General features: G+C 35.2%; 1 long non-coding RNA gene across 1 annotated transcript; it reads right to left on the minus strand.

Moving 5' to 3' along the window:
- Positions 1 to 709: 709 nt before the first annotated feature.
- Positions 710 to 3,422, minus strand: LOC110918001. The gene is made up of 4 exons (XR_002581009.2): positions 3,291 to 3,422; positions 1,931 to 2,000; positions 984 to 1,139; positions 710 to 828 (listed from the first exon to the last, which is right to left on the minus strand). It is a non-coding gene; the product is annotated as an uncharacterized LOC110918001 (long non-coding RNA).
- Positions 3,423 to 7,775: the final 4,353 nt, after the last annotated feature.

Raw genomic sequence — 7,775 nt, forward strand, 5'->3', positions numbered from 1 at the left:
AAGGCAAAACAAAAAAAGTTTCAGCGGATTTGATTTGCACTAGCCGTCGGCGACGGCTTCATACCCCGTCGGCGAGGGGCTTTGTAATTGTGCGTCGCCACAAAAGTCCGTAGATAGGAAAATAGGCCGTCAGCAAGCATGAGGGCGTCGGCGACGGCATCACAGCCCGTCGGCGACGGCCCTTCCTATTGTTGAAACACCGAAAAACCGTTTTGGGGCGTTTCGACTATTTATCGGGTCCGTTTTTCAGCTACACGGGTCCCGGAACTTCTTATTTTACACACCTTATCACCCATAACCTACTTGAACCTTAAAACTTATACCGTAACAAACTATACATATTTATATTAATCGAAAATTTAAAATTTTACCTCATTGGCGATCTCGGAGCGAGCACACTTTTGCACGAGACATCGGTTTGAGTTCAAGCACTGATACTCTTGCTCGAATCCCTCAAACCTAGGCTCTGATACCAACTTGTAACGTCCGCGTTTGCGTCTAATAAAAGACGACTAAAGGACACTAGAAGATTAAAAATTTCTTAAGAGTGTCCAACTTTTCGCAATTTAAAACGATGATATCAATAACATATGCATTAATTTTAACAAAATTTGGGCATGACCCGTCCGTAAAACGGGCATACCCCTGTTTTAATCATAATCAAACTAGATAAAATTCTACAATTCATTCAACAAAATACTAGTAAAAACCATTACAAAAATTTTTTTGAACAAAAACATTTGGACAAGCTAGCGGAAGCGTTTGGTATGACATAACATGAACACGCGCTCGCTCCGATTCTCCAAGTCGCCTAAATTGAGGATTTACCTACATTCAACAACAAAGCTTTAAAAAGTTAGTCAATATACTTATCTGCTTATAAAACCATTATTTTAATTCCATTCGAGTATGTACTTTCATTTTTTCTTACGTATTCGATTACCCAATTAAATGGGTATGACATATATTTTCATGCGACTCACCCGTTAGTAGATGATGACGACCAAGCATAAAATATTGTATAAACTAAAACGTCCATAGCGTATTCTAACCGCATAAGTTACTTCCACCCAATTAACCTTCCATCATTCAATCGTTTTATTTCTATATCAACACTTCGAAAGTCCGACATACATAACCTGCACTTTCAAACATACTCAATAATAACTTGGTTAGCAAACCCGTAATCTCAACATGTTCAAGTACTACATCTTCGTAAAAAGGGTGCCAACCGTTTATATACATCTATTTAACTATCACACAATGTACGCCTTTCGCATAACTATGAACATGCATATGTATATATATATATATATATTTTCCATACACATCATGCATACTAGTTTATACGATTTAAACTCACCATGACACCAATTATTCATACCTACATACCATCCTATTCACTTCAACTTAATTAACACACCTCCCTAGTCATGCATATGACCATCCGATAATAGACTACTTATAAACAATTCCTTCCGTACTAGTCAATTCATAAATCACGATTAAATCCCTTTTAGTATTACAAAAATCCCATACTCGATACTTACCACCCCTTGGTTTAATCCACCAACCCTGTTTCCAATAATCTTATCCCTATTAGTTCCGATTCCTTTACTTCGTGTATTAGACAAACTAAATTTATATAAAGATCACATACCTTATACTCAATACTCAATAAACGATCTTGTGGTAAGTCTGCACTGCTTATTACTCCCAGTATCTGCATCTTACTCCCATCACCTTGTTTATGATTTAATCATACTAATAAACTCGGATATTTATATCACTGACAATAATTACCATTATCCCACAACTTCGTACTAAGATTAACTCTCCTCTACAATTCTTACCGCACACCATATAAATATTTTCACAAAGGTATTTATATAATTAATAAAACATGCTACATGAGTAAAGCGTCACTCACCTTTTCCCATAGAGGTGTTGTCTTCCATGCCGTCCTTGTGACCCGTTGTTTCCCATCTATGTCATACCTGCTAAACAACAAGTCAACTTGCAAATCATTAGAACACATAACGATCATTCACCCCCTTTTTAATACGTAAGTATTATTTATCGAACTCGTTATATGTGCTCTTGACGATTTTCACCATTAGTCTTTTAATTAGGTCAACCCTACTCATTTGACCCGTTTTCACCCCTTAGTGCAAGTGCTTGCAATGCTCTTGAAGAAAGTACTTTAAACACTTCTAATACACTAAGTTAGATACACATAAACAACTAAAACTAACTATTTATGTTTATTTCTAATGTGTTCTAACATCCTTTTTTATTTAGTTTTACAAAAACTTTATTTTAGTGCACCACTATTCTGCGCAAGTGTTGTATTCGGCCTATTAGACCCTTGTACAGTTTTAGTTGGTTTGACATCTTCAAATATGATATGTAAAACATTCTTATATCTTTTCAACCCAAAAAAAAATATCACCCCAAGTGGAATTTTCTATGATTTTCAGAAGAGACAGGACTGATTCATAAATCAACTAATAATTCAGCTTTAAACCAATCTGCTAAGCTGTTTTGTACTGCAGTTTTCGTATATCTATCATTCTTATTTCCTCTCATTCTAAACATATTTAGAAAATTTACTCCTAGGGCTTTCCAACCATATAAAGAACACCCCAAACGGACACTCGGTTGATTTTATATGATTTTTCGAATTCTGCCCAAAATCTGATTAAAAAGCTGCGAAAATCATGTTCATGGTGCTTCTAACTTCGACCCAAACCATAAAACGCAGCCCTCTTTCATGGTTAAAACTTATGTTGAACTCTTATAAAGGGTTAGGAACATCAAACACATTTATTATATATCAATGGATGGTAAAACATTACAAATTTGCAAACAATCATTCCAAAACCATCCAATTTCCAAAATCCCCAATTTAAATCAAGAACCCTAATCTTCATAGATCAAGTACAACCATAGTTAATCATCAAGGAAGTAATTACAACTTACTAACATCAACATAAAGTCATAAAATTCAGGTTATAGTCATAGCTTGTTCAATTAAACAAGAAACCCTAACATGCATATTAATCAACAATGGAGTTTCTAAGTATCATCAACATGAAATAACTATGATAGAATTGTTAACTTCTCACCCAATGGGTTTTTGCTATAACTCAATCAAAATGCTAAAATCAAACATGATTCCTATCATATCTTGCATTCATAACTTCAAATCACACTCATATTTGCATAATTTCATGATTAGATGAAAAACCTTTTTCCTAAAATTCACCAAATCAAAGATTTCGACTTACCACTTTACTGAACAAGGTTAGATGTTTGCAAATTGAGGTTCATGCATCCGATTTTCATTGAGATTCCTACTGAATTTGATGAAGTTGGTGAAACTAGGGTTTCACCTTGCCTTCTGCCCCTGTACGATCGCAAGAAACCAAACACTGGTTTCTTTCTTTTTTTTTATTTTTATTCCATTACACATTTACACATTAGCCCCCTTGTCTATCAAAGTGTGTTTAAGTTTGTTATTCCCCTTACTAACTTGGCCTTTTATCTTTATTTAACTTAGATACACACATATATAAATTTACTATCATTTCCTTACGGTACCGTTTTACAGTACCGTCTTCCGTTGTCTAGCATCACAAAATAATATTATTTTATGACATACGAAGTTTGGGGTGTTACACATTTGGTTGTCTTTTGCTCTCTTTTTGTAAAAATTTTTCTTTGAACATTCACCAACTTCATACGTTGAATTTTCAAAAATTTTGAACTTTTCAGTTGGTAGTTCATCTTTCTCAACAACTTTTTCTTTAAGTTTTTCCGACACTCCCTGTTTTGTCTTAATATTCGTCGGACAATTCCATGCAATGTGACCAGCTTCATTGCATTTAAAATAGGTTCGAGTATCCTTTCTATGAAAAACTCCAGTTCCTTTCCTCTCAGCAAGAAACTCCTGGTTTGATTGTCTCCAGAAAGGTTTCTTCTGTTCTTCCTCAGCACTTCCTCCTGAAACAAATTTTGTGTTTGTTTTAGAAATTTTCTCATTTTTATAATTTTCAGGTGGAATAAAACCTAAACCTTTCTTTTTGAAATTACCATTATGGTTTGGTTTCTTATGAAAACCAGAACCAAAATTGTAACCCTTTTTCTTGTTTAATCGTTGTTGAACTCTTGAAGTGTATTTTTTAGGTTTTCTGGTAAGATTTAAATCTTTTATTTCAGAAATATTAATTTCTGTCATTTTGAAAACATTTTTGATCATTTCAAATCTAACACTTCTTATTGGAAACTCTTTGTCAGAATATAATTTGTCAGAATCATTCAAAGTATATGCTACTTCGAATGTTTCATCATTCAAATTCGATTTTAATAACAAAAACTCTTTACTGTAAGTCCGTTTAACCAATGATTTTTAACTGTTGACTGACGAACTTGAACCTCCAGACTCAGACTTTGACTCAGACTCCTCATCAGTATCCAACACCTGATCGACCACCTTTTTGATTAACTCAGACTCATGATCAATGTCAGATGATGTGAACGTGACGTTAATGTTTTCTGGTAAATCATCAGTTGTTTCGGTTTTTAACTTTATATTGACTGCTTTTTCGACTTGCTCCTCATTTGGTTTTCTGGGAGAATAACCTTCCCAGATTGGAGGCAGACACTTGTTATAGCTAACACTCGGTTTCTTACCAGTATCCTTGTTCTTTGGCTTCTCATCTCGAAATACTTCGAAACCTGCAACAGTTGGATAAATTCGATCAATAAGATAATCAGAACTAGAATAACTCTGTAATAAACGTCTGATTCTCTCATTCTCAATTTTCTCAGTCTCCAACTCTTGTTTCAACTTGGCACATTCTTCAATGTAATGATTTATAGCTTTTTGTTTTGTCATCATCACAGAATTCATCATGGTTAATGCTTGTTCTCTTTCAGAATTAGTTTTCTGCAAACCAATTACTGTCTTGTTCAATATGTCATATGATTCTTTCACGTAGTTGAGATTGAACAATAATTGTTCTTTCATCTTCTCAAACTCAGCCAACTTTTCATCTTTAGCTGCACATTCTTTGCAAGATTCTAGACACTTTTGGCATGGTTTAATAACTTCCACAATCTTTTCTACTTTGATGATCTTTTCAACTTCAACAACTTTTTCAGCTTCAGTCACCTTTTCTGTTTCACCAACTTCTTCAGCAGCAATTTGCACTTCTTCATTTTGAACATCCTCATCTTCTTGAACAACACTTTCAGACTTCTTCTGCTTTTGTTCTTTTGCTGCTCGTCTCTCCTTCAGCTTCTCCAAGCGATCTGCAAAATAAAAATGAAAAGTTTCAGGAGATAAATGAGTTTTTGCAACATTAATATGTCTTTCTTCTTCATCCTCTTCACTGTCATCACTTGATGATTGATCAAACTCTATTGACTTATCAGAACTATCATCTGAAAGACCGGAATCAGATGGTGTTTGATAAAAAACAATTGCTTTTTCTGAACTTTCATCTGAACTTTGTAAGCTTTCATCTGATGAAACAGACTTTTCATCTTCATTCTTCACACTGACACCAATAGATTTCATCCACTCAGTAAACATATCTGGTTCTTTCACAATCTTAGCAATGAAAGCTTTGAAATCCCCTTTCTCATCCACAAACATATCCTAGCTAAAACCTTCAGGTAACCTTTCATCATCTTGATTGATTAAACATGCTTTGCTGTCGGATGAAATGTATTTGTTCCTGCTAAAATTTTCTTGATTTACTAAACATGCTCTCTTTGAATCCTCTATCACTTTTCTACCATGAGCCACTTGTGGTTCTTGTTGTTGTTGTTGACCAACTTGTTGATATATGGCTTTCCGATAGTAATCATCTTTTCCGAATGGATTCTTTGCTTCACTTGCTTCTCTATTCTTGCATTCTCTTTTGAAATGACCTTTCTCCCTGCATCTAAAACAAGTAACTTTAGATTTATCAAAACCTAAAGTAGAAACATGTGCATCAAGAAAATCATTTCGTCCAGTAATAAGTTTGAACTTTTCTGCTCTTCTTAGGACACTAGCTAGACACCATTTGATGTCCATGAGCTCCATCTCTTTAGCGTCTAACTGATCGTAATCCTCTTTCGTAAGCATAGGATTCCCGATCCTTCCTGCAACCAAACCTTCATAAGATTGTAGCACCGTTGCAAGTAACACCATGTGATCTTTTACTATCTCTTCAGAAAAGCTTTGACCTTCTGGAAGATTCAATGCAATGTTCCACTCTATCACACAACCATTTCCAATTTTTGAGCTTTGAGAGTGAAAACTTGATGTTGAACTCTTTCGATTCACACTTGGATATGAAGAGAAACCACCGCTGCTATTTGAACTTTGTTCAACATTCTCAGATGAATTTCCAGCACTAAATGCAGTTTGAATTTTCGGACTTCTTTCAATCTCTTGAACACTGCCTTTGTAATACATTTTCACATCTTGTTGACCACTCGGATTATTCATCCTCGCAATCTTTTGTTGTTCAAGATCTTGACCCTCAACCTTCTCGATGAACTGAGAAATCGTCAAACCATCATATTCTCAGGTGTTTTTCAAGATCATCAAATATGTACCCCACTCTTTCTGAGGTAAAGCGTCAGCTAACTTGTCAACCAATTCTTCTCGGTCTTTGGCTATGCTCAACATAAACATAGATCTCACTAAGTGGCAATATCTTTCGATCAATTTCTTTGTATCTTCTCCCGGTAGACTTGTGAATAGATCAAATTCTTTCTTAAGCAACGCCCTTTTACTCTCGATCATCTTTTCACTTCCTTCAAACTTAATTCTAAGAGCATCCCAAATTGATTTTGAAGTTTTGTCATGTTGAAGCAACACAAAAATGTCTTCCTTAATGGCTTGTTGAAGTAAACTGATCATCATTTTTTCAGCTTTGTACATATCTCGTTCTTGGTCAATGAATTCAGAAATCGTTTTTTCAACTTGCAGATCAGTACGAGATAGGGCATACTTTTTCAGAATACACTCCCATGATCTTAGATGGTTAGCTTGAACCCAGTTTTCAAATCTGTCTTTCCATCCGTAATACTCCTCAATGCTCATTAGCTTCGGGGGTTTTTTCAATGTTCCAGTTTCATTTCCAGATTCATGTTTTGAGCAATAGAAGCTGGAGTAGTTGGAGATGTGGCGAATGCGTTGTAAAATTCTTCACTCATGATTCGGTAACACGTTTTCAAAAACAGACAATTTCAAGCGGAATACTGTTTCAAGGGAAATAACCTGCAATAACCACTTCAAGCGAAATCACAACTATCAAACCCAAACTCTGTTCAAGCGGAATAGCGTCTTGAAGCGAAATCAACAACTTTCTGTTTCAAGCGGAATAACCAGCAACCAATTTCAAGCGGAATACCCAACTTGGAGCGGAATCAGCACAGTTTTGAAGCGGAACCACTATTTCGAGCGGAATCACAGATTTCGCTTGAAAATTTCAAGCGGAATAAGACAAACTCAAACGGAATAGCAGATGTTTGTTCAAGCGGAATCACTTCTTAGGTCCATTTTTACCATTTTTAAGCTGAATTTTGTGCTGAAACTCTCAAGGGTTTATTAATATGTAATTTTACACATGTTGTGAAAAATTCAGGCCATTTCATCATTAAATCTTGTTCAATTGATAAACGAAAGTGTAGAAATAAGAAAACACAATGAAAACAAGCTGAAATCTGCAGAACTCCTCCTCCTGAGCTCTGATACCAGATGTAGGATCGTG

Source organism: Helianthus annuus, chromosome 13 (genome assembly GCF_002127325.2).
Source record: "Helianthus annuus cultivar XRQ/B chromosome 13, HanXRQr2.0-SUNRISE, whole genome shotgun sequence".
NCBI classification, from domain to species: Eukaryota; Viridiplantae; Streptophyta; class Magnoliopsida; order Asterales; family Asteraceae; genus Helianthus; species Helianthus annuus.